Source organism: Rhincodon typus, chromosome 1 (genome assembly GCF_021869965.1).
Source record: "Rhincodon typus isolate 14 chromosome 1, sRhiTyp1.1, whole genome shotgun sequence".
Classification (NCBI taxonomy): Eukaryota; Metazoa; Chordata; class Chondrichthyes; order Orectolobiformes; family Rhincodontidae; genus Rhincodon; species Rhincodon typus.
In genome coordinates this window covers 177,006,571-177,030,371 of record NC_063332.1, presented here as the reverse complement: position 1 = coordinate 177,030,371, position 23,801 = coordinate 177,006,571, and the positions used below count along the sequence as shown (strand labels likewise).

At 42.6% G+C, this 23,801-nt stretch overlaps 1 protein-coding gene across 1 annotated transcript in view; it reads left to right on the top strand.

Annotated features, from left to right (window-relative positions):
* Nucleotides 1–1,261: 1,261 nt before the first annotated feature.
* LOC109938062 (sodium/hydrogen exchanger 9B2-like) overlaps nucleotides 1,262–23,801 on the top strand; it is a 109,856-nt gene continuing 87,316 nt past the window's right edge. The window contains exons 1-4 of the mRNA XM_048613452.1: nucleotides 1,262–1,431; nucleotides 10,946–11,022; nucleotides 20,569–20,667; nucleotides 21,180–21,342. The gene's annotated coding sequence lies outside the window, so the exon portion shown is untranslated. The remainder of the gene's footprint in view (nucleotides 1,432–10,945; nucleotides 11,023–20,568; nucleotides 20,668–21,179; nucleotides 21,343–23,801) is intronic.

Genomic DNA, 23,801 nt, shown 5'->3' with positions numbered 1-23,801 from the left:
ATTTGGAAATATATGGCAGGAGGCTCCAGTACCCTCAAAGTTCTAGAATGTGCATATCAAGTCCCCTTGTTGTCCATTTTTCCTCTTGGCATGGACATCCCCGTTTTTCCTCTCTTGTACTTTCTTTCATTATCTGTTTCCACTCTATTATTCCCCGTCCGTTACCTTGCTTTCACTCTTCCTGTTAAATATCTTCATTAGCATTTTTCTCTTTCTAACCCCAGGCAGTTAGTAATTTTTCCATTCGTGCCTTGAGTATTACAGTATTATCTATTATATGGTCTCTCTGAATACATCAAAACTGACAGGCCCTGGGTTCCTCCGCACACGTGGTCAACCAAAGCACCAGGAGTATCATCCCAGATTTACCCACATGGCGTGTGATGTGCAAATTACAGGCCTGAGCTCCCCAGACGTTCCTCATTAAGTAGAATACGATCCTCGTCCAACTGTCTAGCACATTCCCCCATCTCATTAACATTACACATTAAGCCCCTGCTCTGCCCTATCCCTGTAACCCCACATTCACCAGGACTAATCCACCTGGCCTGCACATCTGGGAGAACATTTAAACTCCACACAGTCACCCAAGACTGGAATCGAAGCCACCAAATGACTGGAACACCACTTCACCTCTCATTCCTTCCTCCAGGGCTGAGGAAGGGTCACTGGGCCCGAAACGTTAACTCTGTTTTCTCCTCCACAGATGCTGCCAGACCTGCTGAGCTTTTCCAGCAACTTTGTTTTTGTCCCTGATTTACAGCATCCGCAGTTCTTTTGGTTTTTATTCCTTCCTCCATGTTCTTTAATCTTTGATGGGAGGTTTGTTGCGAATCCCTCATTTCCCTTGAACTGAGTGATTTACCAGGCTATGTCAGGGAGAAGTTCAGAGTCAAGCACATTACAATGATAGTTCCTTTGAATGTTTCACCGGATTCTCAATAAATGCCTAAATATTAAATCGTTATTTAATTACCGGACAGCCGGTGAATCGCGCACGCGCACTTATCATTCTCTCCTGAATGTTGGTGGCGGCGGAGTTCGCGCGTGCGTAATCGTGGTGTCTGCTTGGGACCGCTCTCTCATGCGCACGTCTCGGACTGCTGTTTTGGAAGGCGGTGCGCGACGGACAGCCACGAATACCTATGATGCTGCTTAGCCTGCTGTGTTCATCCAGCTCTGCACCTTGTTGTCTCGGATTCTCCAGCATCTGCAGGTCCTACTATCTCACGCATGTGCAGAGTTCCTTCCGGCGCCTGCGTATTCCCAGGCGGCCGATCCCAGCCCGCGCATGTGCATTGCGCTGGGTGATGCGGCAGTTTGACCGGTGGTGAGCTCGAGCCGCCCTCCGTGTCTGAGTGATTGGAACCTGTGGCTTGGTCGCTGTATGGAGATTAACCTTAGGGCCGCAATTTAATGCAGGACAAATGTGTAAGTGCCAATTATTGTTTGTATCACGGTCGTTGTTGTCGTGCGTTGTATTGAAATGTAGTCTGTTTCCCAGATGGAATTTCTATGACCGTTAGGTCTTATTTCTCAGCCCCCGAGTGGGACTCTTGAGTTCTGGAGCCTCTCATGACAAGGAAATGGCACTTGGATAGAAGGATCTTTGCTGTCATCAGACCTGGTTGCTTCTATCACCTTGCCTAATGTTTCCTGAACGCATGGGAAATACTGTGGATGCTGGATATGTGAAATAGAGACCGAAATTACTGCAAATATTCAGCATGTCTGACAGTATCTGTGTAGAGAGAAATGGAGCTAATGGTTCAGGTCGATGACTCGTCATCACAATCAAGGAACAGTTAGAAATGGGAGTGGTTTTAAGCAGTTGAAACAGGGAGGGTGGGGAAACAAACAAAAGCGAAGGAATCTGATTGAATGGAAGACAGGAAATATTAGATGTCAAAAAAAGTTGATATATGCCAAGCCTCCTGTGCACTTTCTGCCTTTAGTTCTAAGCGATTTAGCTTCCCCGTGATCTAATTCCAGGATTAGGCAAGGAGAATATTGTCGCCAACACTCCTGGAACTGTCATGGAGTCTCTGGGTTTAAAGATTTAATTATTATGCTCTGCCGTAAGCCATCCAGGAAATAAATCATAGGGATGATACTTTTCATGTCTTTTTCTACTTTGAGTCACAGAGATCTGTTCGCACAGTAGTCCAACATCTATCTATACTAATTCCATTTCCCAGCACTTGGCTGATAGCCTTTTATGCTATGGCATTTCAAATGGTCATCTAAATAGTTTTTAACGATCTGAGGATTCCTGCTTATATCACCCTGACAGGCAGTGAGTTCCAGACACCCACAATCCTCTGGGAGAATGTTTTCCCCCACATCCCCTCTAAACCTCCTGCTCCTTGCCCTCAAACTGTGCCCCCTGTTTCTCCCTGTCTACCCTGCCTGTGCCCCTGAGAATTGTGTATCAGGTCTCCACTCAGTCTTCCTCCTGTCTCTAACCCCAGCCTATCTAGTCTGTCTTCATAACTGAAACGCCCCAGCCTAGACAATCTCTTTTACACCTACTCTAATGCATTTTAATTTTCCAAAACACAGTAAATTTAGGGAAGGTTCCTTGAGATTGGAAAATAGCTAAATGTAACTCTTTTATTCAAAAAGGGAGACAGAAAGCAGAAAAATACAGGCCACAGATCAACGAATACCGCTCACGCTTGGACATAGAGCAGTTTTTCCGCCGCCTCCGCCTCCACGCTTACTTCTTTAACCATGAACCTAACCCTCCCCTCCTCCTGGACACCACCCCAAGGCCTCCTACTCTCCCTCGACCTCTTCATCTCCAACTGCCGTCGAGACATCAATCGCCTCAACCTCTCCACCCCTCTCACCCACTCCAACCTCTCCCCTGCAGAACGTGCAGCCCTCCACTCCAATCCCAACCTCACCATAAAACCCGCGGACAAGGGAGGCGCAGTTGTAGTATGGCGCACTGACCTCTACATTGCCGAGGCCGGACGCCAACTCTCCGACACCTCCTCCTACCGCCCCCTTGATCATGACCCCACCCCTGAGCACCAAACCATCATCTCGCAAACTATCCACAACCTCATCACCTCAGGTGACCTCTCACCCACGGCCTCCAACCTCATCGTTCCCCAACCTCGCACTGCCCGCTTCTATCTCCTTCCCAAAATCCACAAACCTGAATGCCCTGGTCGACCCATTGTCTCCGCCTGCTCCTGCCCCACCGAACTGATCTCCAACTATCTAGACTCCATTTTCTCCCCATTGGTCCAGGAACTCCCTACCTATGTCCGTGACACCACCCACGCCCTCCACCTCCTCCAGAACTTCCAATTCCCCGGTCCCCAACACCTCATCTTTACCATGGACGTCCAGTCCCTCTACACCTGCATTCCCCATACAGATGGCCTAAAGGCCCTCCGCTTCTTCCTGTCCCGCAGGCCCGACCAGTCCCTCTCCACTGATACCCTCATCTGCTTAGCCGAACTTGTCCTCACACTCAACAACTTCTCTTTCAATTCCTCCCACTTCCTACAGACCAAGGGGGTAGCCATGGGTACCCGCATGGGCCCAAGCTACGCCTGCCTCTTTGTAGGTTACGTGGAACAATCCCTCTTCCGTACCTACACCGGCCCTAAACCCCACCTCTTCCTCCGTTACATTGATGACTGTTTCGGCGCCGCCTCGTGCTCCCACGAGGAGCTCGAACAGTTCATACACTTCACTAACATTTCAACTCCCCCTCCCATTCCTCAGACGACATGTCCATACTGGGCCTCCTGCAGTGCCACAACGATGCCACCCGAAGGTTGCAGGAACAGCAACTCATATTCCGCTTGGGAACCCTGCAGCCCAATGGTATCAATGTGGATTTCACAAGTTTCAAAATCTCCCCTCCCCCTACCGCATCCCAAAACCAGTCCAGCTCGTCCCTGCCTCCCTAACCTGTTCTTCCTCCGACCTATCCCCTCCTCCCACCTCAAGCCGCACCTCCATCTCCTACCGACCAACCTCATCCCGCCCCCTTGACCTGTCCGTCCTCCCTGGACTGACCTATCCCCTTCCTAACTCCCTACCTACACTCACCTTTACTGGCTCCATCCCCGCCTCTTCGACCTGTTTGTTTCCTCTCCTCTATCCCTCTTCTATCCGCCTCCCACTCTCTCCCTATTTATTTCAAAACCCCCTTCCCCTCCCCCTTTTCTGATGAAGGGTCTAGGCCCGAAACGTCAGCCTCTCTGCTCCTATGATACTGCTTGGCCTGCTGTGTTCATCCAGCCCTGCACCTTGTTGTCTCGGATTCTCCAGCATCTGCAGTTCCTACTATCTCTGAAAAAATACAGGCCAGTTAGTTTAACATCAGTCATAGGGAAAATGTTGGAAACTCCTATTAAAAACATTATAACAGGGCACTTGGTGAGTTAAAAGTAATCAGGCAGAGCCAACATGGTTTTGTTAAGGGGAAATCATGTTTAGCTAATTTATTGGAATCCTTTGAAGAAAGTTAATTATACTTCTAAAGAAACTTACTGTCATTCTTTAAGTGTCATTGGGACAAAATCCTGGAACTTCCTCCCAAACGGCATCGTCTACCTACCTACAACAAATGGTCTACAGTGTTTCAAGAAGGCAGTACGCCACCAGCTCAAGGGCAAATAGGGAAGGGCAATAATTGCTGGCCCAGCCAGCGATATCCACATCCCACAATTGAATTTTTAAAAAACTAACTTGTATTGTTGATAAAGGGGAACCAGTGGATGTATTGTGCTTAGATAGAAGGCATTCCACATCAAAAGTTATCGTGCAAAGTAAAAGCTCTTGGTAGAGGGAGTAACATAGTGGCATGGATGGAAGATTTGCTTGCTAACAGAAAATAGAGAGTAGGAATAAGTGTGTCTTTTTCAGGTTGGCAGGATGCCACAAGTGGTGTGCCACAGATTGGTACTGAAGTTTCAACCCTTGACAATTTATATAAATGACTTGGAGGAAGGGATTGAAGGAATGGTAACTAAATTTACTGATGACACAAAGTAGGTAGGAAAGTGAGTTGTGAAGTGGACATGAGAAGCCTATAAAGCAAAATAAGTTGATTATGTAAGTGGACGAAGATTTGGTGAGTGGAGTACAATGTGGGAAAGGGTGAAATTGATCAATTTGGTAGAAAAAATGTAAAGGAAGCATTATCTAAATGGTGAAAGGTTGCAGAGCTCTGAGATGTGGAGAGATCTTGCTGTCCTAGTGCAGAAATCACCGAAGCTTTGTGTTTGGATACAGCAAGTAATCAGGAGAGCTCATAGAATGTTATTGTTTATTGCAAGAATAAGGAGGTTATGCTTTAGTTATATAAGGAATTAGATATCTGTAGTACTGTGTGCAGTACTGGTCATCAAACTTATGGAAGGATGTTAATGCATTGGAAGCAGTCCAGAGAAGACTGGGGCTGATGCCCTTTGGGGTGTACTTGGTAGAGTGGTTGGGGAGGGTTTCAACTAGTGTAACAGGAGGATGGGAACCAGAGAAATATGCCAGTAGATGCGGAAATTGTGGGAGAGGTAGAAACCAAAGCAAACATGACTAAGAACAGGCAGAGAAATGTGGCTGAAAATTGCAGGGAGGTGGTCTAAAATGCATGTATTTCAATGCAATAAGGAATGTCGATGAACTTAGAGCTTTGGTTAGTACTTGGAACTATGACATTATTGTGATTACAGAGACTTGCCTGAAAGAGGGTCAAGACTGGCAGTTGAATGCCCCAGGATTTAGATGTTTCAGGTGTGGTAGAAGGGGATGTAAAAGGGGTCGGGGAGTTGCATTACTGGTAAAGGAGTATCTCACATCTGTACTGAGGGAAGATGCATCAGATGACCTATGCAGTGAGGCAAAATGGGTAGAACTCAGGAATAGGAAAGATGAAATCACAATGCTGGAGGTATACCACAGGCCTCCCAACAGCGGGAAATAGAGGAGAGAGTATGTAGACAGATTTTGGAAAGATGTAAAAACAGCAGGGTTGTTCTGGAGTTGATTTTAACGTCCCCTACATTGACTGGGGCTCATTTCATGCTAGGGACTTGGATGGATCAGAATTTGAAAGGACCATTCGGGAGGGTTTCTTGACACAGTATGTAAACAGCCCAACCAGGGAATGGATTATACTGGGATAGTGGGAACTGCCGATGCTGGACAATCTGAGATAACAAAGTGTAGAGCTGGATGAACACAGCAGGCCAAGCAGCGTCAGAGGAGTAGGAAAGTCGATGTTTTGGATCGGGACGCTTCCTCATTTATGACCCAAAGCATCAACTTTCCTACTCCTCTGATGCTGCCTGGCCTGCTGTCTTCCTCCAGCTGCACACTGATTTACAGCACACTACCCCAGACAGATGTGACAATATGATTAGCAACAGAAAATATTTCAAAATTGAACTGTTTAGATTCTGCAAATTGCTGATTATGTGGAGATTTATTATGCCTAATTTAATAGCTGGCAGTCAAGGTATCATGTTTGAGTTAGGATTAAACCATCTTGTTTGCAAATATTCCATTTTGAAGTTAGAATATTAAAGGAAGCAATGAAAGAATGCTTTGTAAAGAAAGCCATGCGACTTTGTAAAAGAACCAGGAATGATTGATACAGCAGAATAGGATTCTATTGAGCCCATTAGACCTGTGCTCACCTTTTTGAAATAACAACCCAAGTAGTCCCATTTTCTGCTCTTTCCTCATCGTTTGGCAGATACTGAAGGGTCACAACATCAGGATCCATGGAGGAGGACAGAATGTGCAAGGAGAAACTTAGAAAGGAAATTAGGAGATCAAAAAGGGGGTATGAAAGAATAACAGCAGGTAAAATAAATAAAATCCTAAGTTATTTTATTGGTACATTCAGGTAAAAGGAAAATTAGGGAAATAGTAGGGCCTGTTAAAAATCAGCGTTAATTTGATTGTGGAGCTGGTGGATGTAGGTAGGGTTCTAAATGAGTACTTTGTGTCAGTATTCAGTAGGGCGAAGGAAGTTGTGGATATAGAAATTGGGCAGAAGGATTGTGAAATTCTTAAAGACATTAGCATAGACAGAGAGAGGAGGTTTTGAGTTGTCTGGCAGCCTTAAAAATAGATAAATACCCAGGGCCAGATGAAACGTACCCCAGACTGTTGAGTGAGCCAAGGAAGGAAATAGCTGGGGCACAGGCAATAATTTTCAATTCCTCTCTGGCCACTGGAGAGGTGCCAGAATACTGGAGGACAGCCAGTGTGTATTGTTATTCAAGACAGGAGCAAGGAATAAACCAGGAAACTGCAGGCCAGTCAGTCTAACCTTAGTGGTGGTGAAACTATTGGAAGCAGATTCTGAGGGATAGAATTAATCTGCACTTAGAGACACAGTAATTAATCAAGAATATTCAGCATAGTTTTGTTAAAGAATGGTCATGTCTGACCAACTTGATTAAATTTTTCGCACAGGTGACCAGGAGTGTAGATGAGGACAATGCATTTGAAGTAGTCTGCTGAGACTTCAGCAAGCCTGAGTGGCAGGTAGCAGAGGGTGATAGTTGAGGAGTGTTTTTGAAAGTGAGAAATATTGGGGCCCTTTTTATTCTATATGCAAGCAACTTAGACTTGAATGTAGGAGGGTTGATCAGTAAGTTCGCAGAAGATACGACAATAGCGAGGAGGAAAGCCTGAGTTTACAGGAGGATATAGACTGACTGGGCAGATGAATTGGTCATATGGGCTGATCAGTAGCAAATGGAATTCGGTTTGAGTAAGTGTGAAGTGATGGCTTGGGCAGGACGAGCAAGGCAAGGGAATAGATGATGAGCAGTATGATCCTAGGATGCACTGAGGATCAGAGGGACTTTCTGCTTGTTTATGGTAGTGGGACAGGTGGAAAAAGGCATATGGGATACTTGTCACTATTAGCCGAGACACAGAGTTTAAGAGCAGGGAGGTTATGCTGGAAATATATAAAAATTTGGCTACAGCTAGTGTATTGTGTGTATTTCAGAATCCATGTTATAGGAGAGATGTGATTGCATTGAAGAAAGTTCACAGGATTTTGCCAGTATGTTGCTTGGGCTGAAGAGTTTTAGTTATGAAGCAAAATTGAATAGACTGGGGTTGTTTTCGTTGGAGTAGAGGAGGCTGAGTCACAGAGTGCATACTGCACAGAAAAGGCCCTTCGGCCCATCGAGTCTATACCGACGTAATTTTATAGAATAGAATAGAATCCCTACAGTGTGGAAACAGGCCCTTCAGCCCAACAAGTCCACACCGAACCTCGGAGCATCCCACCCAGACCCATCCCCCTATAACCCACCTAATCTACACCTCCCTGAACACTTTGGGCAATTTAGCATGGCCAGTCCACCTAACCTGCACATCTTTGGACTGTGGGAGGAAACCCACACAGACACGGGGAGAATGTGCAAACTCCACACAGACAGTCGCCCGAGGCTGGACTCGAACCCGGGTCCCTGGCGCTGTGAGGCAGCAGTGCTAACCACTGTGCCATCGTGCTGCCCTATAGGTGCACTAATTCCAATTTCCTGCACTTGTCCCATATCCTTGAATGTTGTGATCTCTGAAGTGCTCGTCCAAATTTTTTTCAAAGGTTTTAAGGTTTCCAGCCTCCATGACCTTCCCAGGCAGTGCATTGCAGATTCCCACCATCTCCTGAGTGAAAACATTGTTCTGAAATCCCTGCTGAATCCCTTGCCCCTTAGCCTAAAACTATGCCCCCTTGTGATTGACCCCTCAAACAAAGGGTCAATCTATTCATCCTGTCACCCTCATAATCTTATACACTTCATGTACCCCCTCAGTCTTTGCTGCTCTAAAGAAAACAATATAAGCCTGTCTAGTATGTCATTATAGCTCAATTTCTCCATCCCAGGCAACATCCTGGTGAACCTCCTCTAGTGCTATCACATCCTTCCTGTAGTGAAGGGTTCAGGACTGCGCACAGTACTCCAGTTGTGGCCTGACCAACACTCAGTACAACTCCAACATTACTACCTTACTCTTATACTGAATGCCTCAACTGATGAAAGCAAGTGTCCCATAGGTCTTCCTAACTATCCTATTCACTTGTTCTGCCAACTTCAGGGAGCTGTGAATAATTACCTCAAGATTCCTGTATTCCTGTAAGCTACCCAGTGTCTTGCTATTCATTAAATGCTCCCTCATCTTGTTGTTTCTTCCGAAGTGCATCACTCGGCACTTACCAGGGTCATATACTATCTGCCACTGGTCTGCTCATCTGACCGACAGATCTATATTTTACTCCAACCTACTGCCATTTTCTTCACCATTAACCACCCTACCAATCTTGGTGTCATCTGAGACTCGTTTAATATCTCTCTCTTACCCCCACCACCCCCCAGCTCCCCCATTTTCATCCATATTAGTTATGTATATAACAAACAATAAGGGTGCCAGAATTGTTCATTGTGGGACACTGCTGGATGCTGGTGAACACCAGTCACTCAAATAGCCTTCTGCCATTACACTGTGTCTTGTTACTAAGCCAGTTTGTGATCCATCTTGCCAAGTTTCCCTGAATTCCATGTGCTTTAACATTCTCAATCAGCCTCCCTTGTCAAAAGCTTTTCTGAAATCCATATTAAAATATATCAGCTGAACTTCCCTCATCTACACACTTGATCATATGTTCCCCCTCATTTTTCAAAAATGTATAACTTTATGAGGGGCATAGACAGGGTCAAAAGGATGAAGTTTTTTCCCCTTGGTAGAGGGATCAATGAGAGAGGGGGGGGTGTGCACTGGAGATTTAGAAGGGAGGTGAAGAAAATTTTTTTCACCCAGGAAGTGGTGGCAATCTGAACATCACTCTCTGTAGGGGTGATAGAGGTGGATGCCCTCATAACTTTTAAGCATTTAGATGTACACTTGCGATGCCAAGGTATACAAGACTATGCACCAAGTGCTGAAAAAGAGATGAGAGTACTTAGGTGATTGTTTCTGCTGATGCAGACTTGATGAGCCAAAAGACCTTTTTCTGTGTTTTAGACTTGTTTGACTCAAAAATGGAATGAGAACCACAATCAAGTACAACGAGTTACGTTTGTGTAACAACTTTAACATAACAGAATATCCCAAAGTGCTCCACAGGAGCAAAAAACAAAATTTGACATGAAGCTTTGAGATATTAGGATAGGTAATCACTCCTATTATTGCTGTCTTGGAGCACTTGCACCACTACCTAACTGGACCATTTCTACAAACTCCAGAATATATATTTCAACACATTAGATGTGTTATAGAGTCATAGTCATATAGCACAGAAACAGACCCTTTGGTACAACTGCCAGACATCCCAATTTGACCAAGTCCCATTTGTTAGCATTTGGCCCATATTCCTGTAAACACTTCTTATTCATATACCCATCCAGATGCCTTTTAGATGTTGAAATGGAAAAGTTTTATTTTTATTGGTCTCTTTAGAATCTGCCTTTTATCTATCTACAATAAACGTTGAGCAATCTTTTTGACTGATGGTAACCATAGAAAACTTCCATCTACTGTATTTATTTTTCCAAATCTCATTGGTTCATTTGTAACACTGACCTTTCAAATGTTAGTAGTAATTTTATTGGTAACTAATTAACAGCTCAAGGCAGGCTAGATGGAGGCACAAATTTAGCAAATTTATTCTATACTGATTTATTGTACCCTCCACTATCTTTATAGAAAGACATTTGATTGGTTCAGAACATAGTGATTGTTCTGTGGAATATTACGATTGAAAATGCCTCTGCATTGGTCCCTGGTAACCATAACGAGGGACTGCCTCACAATGGCAGAAGGACACGTTAATTTCAACTGATATTTCCACAATTCAGTACTCTTCAAGGATGTGTTATCAGATCCATCAATGTAAATATCTTGCATCTAACTATGTATTGTGATTTCAAAGTGTCATATTTTATTGCAGATGCAGAAACATCTAAGTGAAAGCAAGTTGGTAACTTAATTGTCATTTCATCTGAAGTGGAGCAAGAAACTTAGCAGGTAAATATTAAGAGATCTGTTTGACCCTGAAAGGAGTTTCTGACTCTCATCCTGTCTGTTTCCTTGATGGCTCACTTTGACTTCTATAAAATCATTTGTCTCTGTCCACCTTCCCCTAAAACTTTATTACATCCAGACTTGACTATTCAAATTTTCTCATAAGCCTCCTATTTTCTAGCCTTTGTTAACTCCTCCAAAGCTCTGCCCATACTGAACTTGCATTAAGTCCAGTTCGTTCTTCATTGCCACACTCATGGACTTACCTTAGCTTTTGGTTTAATACAGCAGGCCAGGCAGCATCAGAGGAGCAGGAAAGCTGATGTTTCAAGTCAGGACCCTTGCCTGCTATGTTCCTCCAGTTCCACACTGTGTTATCTCTGACTCCAGTATCGGCAGTTCTTACTATCTCTTAGCTTCTGGTCTGTCTTCTTGATTTTTAAAATTCTCATTTTTGGTTTTAAATGCCTCTGAATGCTTTGTCCCCTTCCAACATCTGTAGCTTTCTGCAGTTCACAAGCCTTAGGTTTTCTGTGCATCCGGTGCGTTTAAAGTGCCTGAGCTCTAAATGTTTAATTTCGTAGCTTTCTAACCTTGGCACCTGTCTTAACTGTATCTGATGTACTCTGTGGGGTGTTTGACCACCGTTTGTCTGTTATCAATATTAACCTTTGTTTAATTGTGAATATTGGAAAATAAATGGAGTGTTGTATATGGTTGCATTACTGTTCTAGCTTTGTATGGTAAAATTTATTGTCGTGCATTTAAAACCTCGCAATCTTGGGCTTTACCTCACAATTGTGAGGATCTCATGCTTGGTTACTTTTTTTCTAAAACAATGTTACTGGTCTAAGGTTCTTGAATAGATTTGTAGCTCGGGTTGTGGATGCTATGGTTGGTTCACTCACTGAGCTGGTTCGTTAGTTTGCAGATGTTTCATTACCCTGCTGGGTAACATCATCAGTTCACCGCTGATAAAGCACTGTTATGTTTTCCCACCTGGTATTTAAACTCTGGGGTCCGTTGGAATTGGTTTCCTCATTTCCGGTTTTTCTTTGCAGTGGTGTATAAATAGGGTCCAATTCTATGTGTTTATTGATGGTCTTCTTGGTGGAGAACGAAGCCTCTAGAAATTCCTGTTCTTGTCTCTGTTTGGCCTATCCTAGGATCCTGATGTTGGCCCAACTGAATGGTGGTTCTCCTTATCAGTGTGATTGGAGATGAGTGACACTGATAAAGAGAACCACCAGTTCGATTGGGCCAACATCAGGATCCTAGGACAGGCCAAACAGAGACAGGCACAGGAATTTCTAGAGGCTTTGTTCTCCACCAAGAAGGCCATCAATAAACACATAGAATTAGACCCTATATATACACCACTGCGAAGAAAAACCAGAAATGACGTAATCAATTCCAATGGACCCCAGAGTTTAAATACCAGAAGGGAAAACACAGCAGTGCTTCATCGGAGACTGCACTGATGATGCTACCCAGCAAGGTAATGAAATGTCTGCGAACTAACAAAAAAGCTCAGTGAGCCAACCAACCACAGGATGTTACTGGTCTTTAGCCAGATTGTAATATAAATTTGGCAGTCTGTTCTGTGACCACAGCACCATTGTTGGTTGTTGTAAAAACCCAACTGATTAACTAATGTTCTTTTAGGGAAGGTAATCTGCTGTCCTTACCTAGTCTGGCCTACACATGACTCCAGACCCACATGATGTGTTGTCCCTTAACTGGCCCCCAAAATTGCACAGTAAGCTACTTAGGAAAGGGCACAAATGTCGGTCTTGCTAGTGATGTCCAAATCCCATGAAAAGCTAAAGGAAAGTATAGGTGCCATCTGCCTACTAGAATCCAATGAAGGATCATCAACCTGAATCGTTATCTCTGCTTCTCTCCATAGAAGCTATCTGACCTGAGTATGTCCAGCACTTTCTGGTTTTATTTCAGATTTCCAACTATTTAAGTGTTTAGCTTTTGCCCAAATTCTGATGACAAAATAAATCATTTAAATAATAAGGTCTACAGGATGCACTGCAGTAACTGGCCAAGGTTCCTTCAAAGACATCTTTCAAAGCTGCAACCTCAACCATCTAGAATGACAAGGGAACAGAACGACCTGTAAGATCCCCTCCAAGCTGCTTACCATCCTGACTTGGAAATGTATCGTAGTTCCTTCACCGTCGCTGGGGCAAAATCCTGGAACTTCCTTTCTAACAGCACAGTGCATTTACCTACGGCCTAGGGACTGCAGTGCTTTTTTTTTTAAAGTTAATTTTTGGGATGTGGTTGTCGCTGGCTGGCCAGTATTTTTTTCCCGTCACTAGTTGCCCGTGAGAAGGTGGTGGAGAGCTGCCTTCTTGAACCGCTGCAGTCCACCCACAATGCCCTTAGGGAGAGAATTCCAGAATTTTGACCCAGTGACAGTGAAGGAACAGTGATATATTTCCAATTCAGGATGGTGAGTAGCTTGGAAGGGAACTTGAAGGTGGTGGTGTTTCATTGCATCTGCTGCCCTTGACCTTCCAGATGGAAGTGATTGTGTGTTTGAAAGGTGCTGTATGGTGAATTTCTGCAGTACATCTTGTAGATAGTACACAGTGCTGTCACTCGGTGTTGGTGTTGGGGGGAGTGAACGCTTGTGGATGAAGTCCTGATCAAACAGGCTGCTTTTTACTGGATGGTGTCAAGCTTCTTGAGTGTTATTGGGGCTGCAGTTATCCAGGCAAGTGGGGAGCATTCCATCACTTGTGCCTTGTAGATGTTGGACAGACTTTGGGGAGTCCAGAGGTGAGTTATTTGCTGCATGTTTCTAGCCTCTGACCTGAAGTTAAAGCCACTGTGTTTATGTGGTGAGTGCAGTTGGTTTCTGGTCAATGATAACCCCCAGGATGTTTACAATGGGAAATTCAGTGATGGTTAGACCATTGAATGTCTGGAGCGGTGATTAGATTGTCTGTCTCTTATTGACCGTAGCCTGGCATTTGTGTGGTCGGCATGTTACTTGCCACTTGTCAGCCCAAGCCTGGATATTGTCCAAATGTTGCTGCATTTGAACATGGACTGCTTCAATATCTGAGGAGTCGCGAATGGTACTGAACATTGTGCAATCATCAGCGAACCTCCCCATTTCTGACCTTATGATGGAAGGAAGGTCATTGATGAAGCAGCTGAAGATGTTTGGGCCTAGGACACTATCTGAGGAACTCCTGCAGAGATGTCCTGGAGCTGAGGTGGCTGACCTCCAACAACTACAACCATCTTCCTATGTGCCAGGTATGACTCCAATCATCGGAGACTTTGCTACCTGATACCCATTGAGCCTAGTTTTTGTAGGATCTTTGATGCCACACTCGGTTGAATGTAGCCTTGATGTCAAGTGCTGTCACTGTCATCTCACTTCTGGAATTCAGCACTTTTGTTCATGTTTGAACCAAGGCTATAATGGGGTCAGGAGCTGTGTGGCCCTGGCGGAACCCAAACTGGACATCACTGAGCAGGTTATTGCTGAGTAGGTGCTGCTTGATAGCACTGTTGATGTCACCTCCCATCACTTTACTGATAATGGAGAGTAGACTGATGGGGTGGTAATTTGTTGGGTTGGATTTGTCCTGCCTTTTATGTACATGACATACCAGGGCAATTTCCCACATTGTTGACTAGATGCCAGTGTTGTAATTGTACTGGAAGAGCTTGGCTAGGGGAGTGGCAAGTTCTGGAGCACAAGTCTTCAGTACTATTGCTGAAATATTGCCAGAACCTGTAGGCTTTGCAGTATCCAGTGTCTCCAACTGTTTCTTGATATTACGTGGAGTGAATCGAGTTGTCTGAAGACTGGTATCTGTAGTGGTGGGGACCATTGGAGGAGGTCGAAACAGATCATCCACACAGCTCTTCTGGTTGAAGATTGCTGCGAAAGCCTCAGCCTTGTCTTTTGCACTGATGTGATGGGCTCTTCCATCATTGAAGATGGGGATATTTGTGGAGTCTCCTCCTCCAGTGAGTTGTTTAATTGTCCACCACTATTCGTGACTGGACATGGCAGGACTGTAGAACTTAGATCTGATCCATTGGTTGTGGGATCACTTAGCTCTGTCACTTGCTGTTTATGCTGTTTGGCATGCAAGTAGACCTGTTTGAATTAGTCCTTTACATGAAGTCAGATCGCTACCATCTTCTCTAGGGCTATTAGGGATAGGCAGTAAATGCAGACCTCATCCATATACATGAACAAATTTTTAAGTATGTTCCCCTGTGACCTTGTAACAAAATCAAAGTTTCAAAACAAGAGTCTTCCAATATAATAGTTTGGAACAGACTCATTAAAGTTGTTAAATGAATATACTTGAGGCACAGAAAAAAACATTTTGTTACTATATCTGTTTGGAGATTGATTGCACTTTAACCCTCCTATATTGAGTCCTTCAGCCCTAAGTGAAACCTATACCTACTCTAGACAGTCTTTCGTGGGAATTCTCGTGCACGTTCTTTCCTTCTTTTCTCCCCACTTCCCCAAGGGGTCACAAGTTCTTGAAAATTACTAAGTAGGCCAGAAACGCATTGATTTATGTTTACCTGACAAATTCTACTTCCCCCTCTCTCCTCCACAGCTGGGATAGCCCCAGAATTATGCTTTGACGTCATAATTTCTCTGCAATACAATGTGCAGCTGGAGGAACACAGCAGGTCAGTCAGCTTCAGAAGAGCAGGAAAGTTGACGTTTCAATTTGGGACCCTTCATCAGGACTTCTTTGCAAGTTTGTTCTAACTGTCTGGATTAAGATATTGGTGACTTTTGGTTTGAAGACTATTACTTTAAATAGATTTTATCTGTACGGTAACTTCTCAATATTATTATTTAAATATTTTGGTATATCTCAGCATTTCAAAGCTCAGTAGTGATGTAAACCCTGCAGGATTATATCTTTGTGAAGATCAGAGGGACGGTTTTAGAAAAGTTAGAATATTTTGTCTGCCACAGATGATTTTTTTGCAAAAACATTGCATACAGATAGCAATATTTTAAGTATAGGTCTGAGGAGAGTGTTATATAGAATACTTTTTGATAAATGAGAATGTACACAATGATAAGCATTCTCCATTTATTAGTTTTGCTGAAATTTTCTGTTGCAAGGAATTCAACTGCAGTTTCAGTCTTCATTTTTACAGATTTCATTAATATGTAACTAATATTTTATTGAAGATAATAAAACAATTCATTTTGTATCTGTCAAGCTTCGAGGTTGTCTGCGGTAAACTTATGTAAGTGAGATATTTTGCCTGCAATCAAATCTTAGGCAGTATTTTTTCAGATATGGGCCAAACAAAAGGTTCAAACCAGTGCCACTTACATTTTAATCTTCAACCTTAGGAACTAAAGTTCATTTGTTTCAATCAATGTATAATGTTATTGAAGTACATAATGCAGTTCCATTTACTGTTGACATCTCATGATTTGACAAGATGTGGTTTGTGGGAAAGGAATGCTGACTACATGCCCTTTACTTCTATTTTTGAATAGGACAGGTACTTTGTTATTTATAACCAATTTTATAACCACGATTAAAATTAGTGTTAGTCTTCGACTTACCTGAAACAAATAGAGTTGTAAAAGAAAATGGAAGAAGCGTAGTCAACTATACATTGTTGCTTTGAATTAATATTTTGTTACATTCAATAGGTACCCATGGCATTTAGTTCCCATCAATTTCTCATACAAGTGGACTCTTTTTCAAAAGCTCAGCAGATTTATCTAAGGAGTAGCTTTGAAGCAGGATTTTCTCCTGCACCATTCTATACAGAGATAGCTGATTTCAACTCTGATGGTTTATGTCCTTGAGAAAATGATGCTTTGGTCTACTGAGCTTTCTATGAAAGCTCCATACTGTATGTTGCTGTCATGTGAGAACAAAATATGAATTAGTGCAAAGTTTTGGTTAACTGCTGACTTTTATTGTTGAGGTTTATACACAAAGACCGTTTGGTGAGGCAACCCAATCTAGAAGTAATTGAGAGAATTCTAGAGCTGAGAATAGAAAGGTAGCAAGAAAAAGAATCCAGTGACCAACAATAGCATAAACTTTAAAGTAGAAAATATCTCAGAACATTGTAGAGAGATGTTTAATCAGAAAAAGATGATACCAGAATGGATGATTTTAAAGCTCGGCCAAGGAGATAGATTTTGAGTGTTTTGAAGGAAGATAAGGAGATGGAGAAACAAAAAATTATTGTGCAACTGAAGAAGGCATAGGGGCTGTCAGTGACGGAGCAAAGGGAAGGTCGATGTATGAAAGGGTAGAATCAAGGGACCAGAAATCTTTGGTAGAGTCTTATAGCAGTAGGGGGGGCCAGGAATGGGTTTGAAGTAATATTTGTTTGCACAATGCCAGGCAAGAGAGAATCTAACCATATGGACCACTCTGTCCAGTAAGAGGGAATCTAGCCATCACCTTTGACATTCAGTGGCATTGCCATCACTGTATCCCCCACCATTAACATTCTTAGGGATACCATTGATGAGGTTGTAGGCTTGCTTGCTGAACCAGTATGTTTGATTGCAGATGTTTTGTCACTCTGCTAGATAACATCATCAGTGCGCCTCCGGTGAAGCGTAGGTGTTCTGTCCCGCTTGTTATTTAATGCCTCAGTTTTGCTGGGGTGGTTGGCATCACTTGGAAGTGATGAAATGTCTGCAATCAAACACACCAGCTCGGTGAGCAAGTCTACTACCTCATCCACAACCTGAGCTACGAATCTTCTCAAAAACTTTAGATACCATTGATGGTACCAGAAACTAAACTGGACTATCCATAAAAGTACTGTGACTGCACGATCAGATTAGAGTCTAGGAATCCTTCAGTGAGTAACTTCCCCTTTTTTATATTAATTCATGAGATAAGGGTGTTATTGGTGAGGCCAGCATTTATTGCCCATCTCTAATTGTCCAAAGGGCAGTTAAGAGTCCACTACATTGCTGTGGGTCTGGAGTCACATGTAGGCCAGACCAGGTAAGGATGGCGCAGGTCATCAGTGTGATGGACTACTTCTTGCTTCCCTTTTGAGTATTATTGGAGCTGCACTCAAAAAGCTTGATCTTATTCATGGGAAATGATTGATACCGCATCCACAAACATTCAGTCCCTCAACTACCAGCACTTGGCAGCAGCAGTGTAAACCATCTGTAGGTGCACTTCAAAAATTCGTCAACGCTCCTTGTTCCAAGTAAATGACAACTACCATAAAGAAGCATAGCACCAGCAGATACATGGGAACACCACCAGCTGCAAGTTCACTTTCAAACCATTCAATGTCCAAACTTGGAAATGTATTGTCATTCCTTCAGTGTTGCTGGGTCAGTATCCTAGAACTTCCTTCCTAACAGCATTGTGGGGGGTCACTACACAAAATGGACTGCAGTGGTTCAAGAAGGTAGCTCACCACCACCTTCTCAAGGGCAACCGGGTTACGCAATAAATGTCCAAGTAGCAGCACCTACATCCCATGAATTAATTTTTTAAAAATACAAGAATGATAATTTTAAATTGGAGTTGTTAAGGAATTGGGAAGCAATACAGATAAGCAAGGATAGGAGAGTTTGAGGAGAGGGACTTGGTGTAGGATAGAATATGGAAGGAATGCAGAATAAAGTAAATAAGAAAAAATCAAGAAGAGAAAATAAGCCAAAGGCAAAAGGGCAGAGGCTATGACCTAAAATTGTTGAACTCAATGTTGGGTCCAATGGGTGGATAGATTCTTGATCAGTAGGGGAATCAAGGATTATGGGGAAAAGGTAGGAAAATAGACATGAAGAATGTTGAATCAGCCATGTTCCTATTGAATGGAGGAGCAGGCTCAATGGGCTGAAGTAAATTGCTGTTTCACTTCAAAGGGCTGTTTGGGACTCAGATGGTGAAAAGGGAGGATAAAAGGTCAGGTGTTACATTTCCTGCACTTGCTTGGAAAGGTACTGTAGCAAAGTGTTGGTGTTGAGATGTCTTAGGAGTGGAGAGGAAATAATAGAAGGAATGGCCCTTTTGGAATATATAGAGGGAGGGGAAGATGTGATTGCTGATGTGTTGAGAGATGGTAGAGAACCAAGAATTGATCCTTGAGGGACACCAGAATTAGCAGTTTGGGGATGGAAAGCAGTGATGACAAATGATTCTCTGGATAATAAAAAAAATTGGTGTAGGAGGAAGATGATATGGGCAACCTTATCAAAAGCTGCAGACAGACGGAGGAAAAAGGATATGTAAAAGTATAGTTTTTGGTTTTATTAAATTAAATTTTGCAGTGCTGCTCGTAAATGAATGATTCAATAAATTGAACAATAAATTTAATTAATGGGGAAATTACAACTTTATTAAACTTAAGAGGTTACAGCTGAGAGCAACAAAGATGGAACACGAATAACATGAATTTTAACTTTGATGGAAAATTAGTTGATTGGTCTTAAACAAAAAAAAACAAAAGGACTGTGGATGCTGGAAATCAAAAACAAAAACCGAAATTGCCAGAAAAACTCAGCATGCCTGGCAGCATCTTTGGAGAGAAACCAGAGTTAACATTTCAGGTGTTGTGACCCTTCTTCAGAACTGATGGTAGCTAGGAAAAGATTGGTATATAAGCAGGAGATGGGGTGGTTTGATGGGACGGGGTGGGGTAAACCATAAGCAGAGATAGAGCTAAAGGGAGAGAAAAACAGTTTGACAGACAGAGGAGCGGTTAAAAGTCATTTTGGGGGAATGAGTAGCTGCTAATGGTGGCTATTAATAGCTGACAATGGATTGTATCTGGTAGCAGCCCATGTGATGACAAGATCTGGTGAGTTGGGACTCAGTATTGGGTCCAGAAAGTTGCCGAGTTCGTGTGTGTGTGTGTGTGTGTGTGTGTGTGTGTATACGCGTGTGCGTTAACTTCAATCTATGTTGTTATGTTGAAGAATTCAAATTCCAGGGTACAGAGTTTGAAGATTAAGATTGATGCAGAGTTTTTTTAACCTATTAACTAATAAAGTTATGAAATAAATTACCAGTGAAGTTAATTAAAGCTGGCACACAGTTGGATATTCCTGGAGAGAGACTAGATTGAGGATCATGGTGAGGAGGAAGCCAGCTATTTTGAATCAGTCTGGATAGAGAATTGTTATTATTTTGACTTTATGACCTCATTTATATTGGATTGAAATTGGCCTTCAGTGGACGTACTGTCGTGTTGTTATTATTGCAAACTTTTTATGACGTGTTTTAAGACTAAACTTGACTGTTATCGTGGCTGACAGTCATGGAGGAGAATCTGTGCCATGGGGGTAAACTCCTCTATCGCATATAAATTTCATCTGAGTGTCAGGATCATATTCGTACCTGGGTGCTATTTGGGTGGGTATTTATGGCCGTATGGAGAAATCATGGCTACACCCCTGGTTGAAACACAGCCCAGGGTTTCTGCTTTCTATTCTCTTTTTTTACAGTGAGGGTTTTTTTAAGTATTGAACTTGTTCTGATAGTCCTAATGATTGAATTGCCTGTTGCATTTACTGTTCAGGCCCTCTTGTGAAGAGTGATCATTTGGGTGAGGCATCAAAGGATTACATCAGCTTACGGATTCCCCCAAGCTTGGGTTGTCGTCTCCAGGAGTGGAGAGGTAAATACATACTTTAAAGTATTAAAAAAAATCATTTTGCTTAGCTTTTCATTGTGGTTCCTCAGCTTTTGCCTGATTATAGCCTGTGACAATTCAAGTGTTCTAGAAAGCATATGTTAGTGGCCGTTAAGATTTGATTTCAGTGATAGTTGTAATATATACTGCACTGTGTGGCATTGAAATAGTCTCTGAAGTAAAACATTAATGGTCCGGGCATTTGATGAGTGCTAGGCAAAAAAGCAATGAACTGTTGTTACTGGGTTTTTCACTAAAGTACCATGGTGGTGGATATGAGAAATTTCATTGTGACAAACCACACTGATCGCAGTGAACATGGAAAATATTACAATCAATTGAAGTATAAAAAATAGATGCCTGTTAACAGCTCTGAAAGTCAGCCAGGCTTTTGGGCTATATTTTCCCATCCTTCCATTAGTTGCGTTATAGTTCAGTGAAACTTTTGAGTTGTCTATCTTTCGCATTTTTCTGTGGATTTTTCTCTTGTTTAACAGTCAATACACATGGATTTTCAGTGGCGTAGGTTTGAATTGAAAGGAGGGGACGAGGAGTGATATATCATCATATGCAATAAACGGAAAGCAATTTCAACACCACCTTGTTGGAGGAACAAAGCTAGATACCACCCGGACAAGAAGGAAGCAGCAACATTGGCAGGTAAGGGACAAGGAGAAAACTTGTAATAAAGTAATTAAGGCTGTAGTTGGAGTATTACGTTCAGTTCTGGTCAGTCCATTGTAGTAAAGACAGTGATGAGTACACTTTAAAACAAAATAGATGATGTAATATACATTAAGTAGATGTTGCCAAGGATGAGGGCACAGTCATGAAGAGAAACTAGTGATTTTGAAAGTTTCCTCCATGAGCTGAAAAGGTCATGTATGACCTCTTTGAGACCTTCAATGTTATGAACAGTTACAACAGATAAAGCAGAAACATTGGCCCAGATTTGTTATGCCAGACTGTTGTTATGAGAGTGTAGGTAGCAGTTGTGCAGGAGGATCCTGTGGAATACCCATTTCAGTTGGGCAATTCCGATGTGCCTGGAACTCTCTGAAAGTCTCCATTTAAGCTGAAGACAATGGAGGGTTTTGGTGAAACTAAACAAAATAGTTCCTCAAGAAGATTTAGACCATTGAAGATATAGTCTGACTGTCTTCAATATGTTTACAACGGGCCCCCATTCTTGCATCGCACAACCCAGCTACATTCCCAACCCCCCCACACCCTCCAAACCAGATCCAAGCCGATTGCTGTCCTATTGAAACCAACCTGTTCTTTTCTCTCCCCAACTCCTTCCGCCCAGACCCCATTCTTTCACCCACTTACCTTGCACCCTGGCACTCTATCCTTTTTCCACTTGACATCCTACATATTTAGTAGCCTAGCACTTCCCAGCAGGCATTTAATCCACCTGGCACCCTAACAGCCCAACACCATAACATCAAACTTACCTTATGTACTTACAATTTGAATGGTAGGGCCTTTAACTTTCAGAATATGACAGCTGACAGCTGTGAAAAGTCAACCTTCCTTTGGCAGTTTTGCACTACAGAAGAATTGTCAGAACAGAAGTATAGCTCCACATTCCTGACGGAGCCCTGAGCAGACTTTTCTCTCATTAATACTGAGCTCCCTCTTTGCCCTAAAAAAAAGGGGTGGAATGGCAATTTCATCCTCGGAAAATCTGGCCCGTTGTTTCTGTTGGTCAGTGAGATTGTCATGAGGACAGTAATTGCAAAAGATGTAAAAATATTGAATATTCTGAGTCTGGTTAGAATATGGAGTTGACTTGCATAGGCGTTGTTGAACCAAGTTTATAAATTATTTTAAAAGCCAGATGGATAGTTACTTAAGAGTTACGGTGAAATGAAATTTGAAGGCAAGTGTGAGAAGATGGGTCATTGCTTCTGGCCTTGCAATAACTCCTGGTTACTAACAGCCCTGGACCACTGCACTGGAAAATCTATTTCTAACATAGCCTGTAAAGGTGGTAGAGGCAGAAACCCTCATCGTTTAAGAAGAATTTCAATGTTCACTTGTGATGCCAAGGCAAACAGAGCTGTGGGTCAAGTGCTGGAAAGTGCTTGTTTTTGACCAATGCAGACTCGGTAGGCTGTGGACCACTATGACTCTCATCCCTACACTACTCCATCTTTAACTCCTTTTTGAAGGTTGCTTAAGGACCATATCTGGGGTTGTAGAAGTCCATTGTTCAAGTCTGCTTTTCCAATGAACTTCCAATAAATGCTCATTAGATGTCAATGCCTTTCTGGCTTAATTATAATGAGACTCAAAATTATTTGTATGAAATAGTTTCTCCATGCCCTACGCATTCATTTTTGAGCAAGCTTTAACTTTTATGTCTTTGTGATAATATCAAGGCTTCTCCAATCTATAAATGGGAAATTTGCTTTAAAACCCCAGAAAGTGTTTTAGAGAAGCTGTACAGTTTGTTCAAAATTTGTTGCTGTTTTTTTTTAAGAATAGGTCCCTGAAATTTTATATCCAAAACAAAACAAAAATCCCCTAGCAGCTTTGTGATCTGGTTTCTGTTTGCTCCCTGCCCCACTTTTATAGTTGTAGGAAAGAGTAGTGCAGGTGAAAAATGTGTTTTAACAAGTCCCATCAGCTACTGACCAGTTTTCCCTGATCTATAAAAAATGGAAAGAGGAAAAAGAAAGCTGAGATGGTGATTTGGCAGCGTGTAAACAACTCCAGACTATATTCGCCATCCCTTTCACTGTGCTATTGTTTATGACGCTACCAAGTTAATTGTATGAGTTGAGGTTAAATACATACAGGTGGAGGACATTGTGTGGCTACTTAAGCACCTATAAAGTGGAGTTTTTGTAGTGTGGTGGCAGTGTACCTACCTTTTGAGCCAGAGGGCTTGTGTTGAAGTCCCACATTCCCCAGAGGCATGTCTGAACATATTGATTAAAAATATCTAACCTGAAGAATTCTTGCAGGAATGTGCTGGCATTGTGTTAATTGACCTTCAATATACACGTATCATTGAGGCTCTTAGATAACAAGGTGTGGAGCCGGATGAACACAGCAGGCCAGGCAGCATCAGAGGAGCAGGAAAGCTGACGTTTTGGGTCTGGATCCTT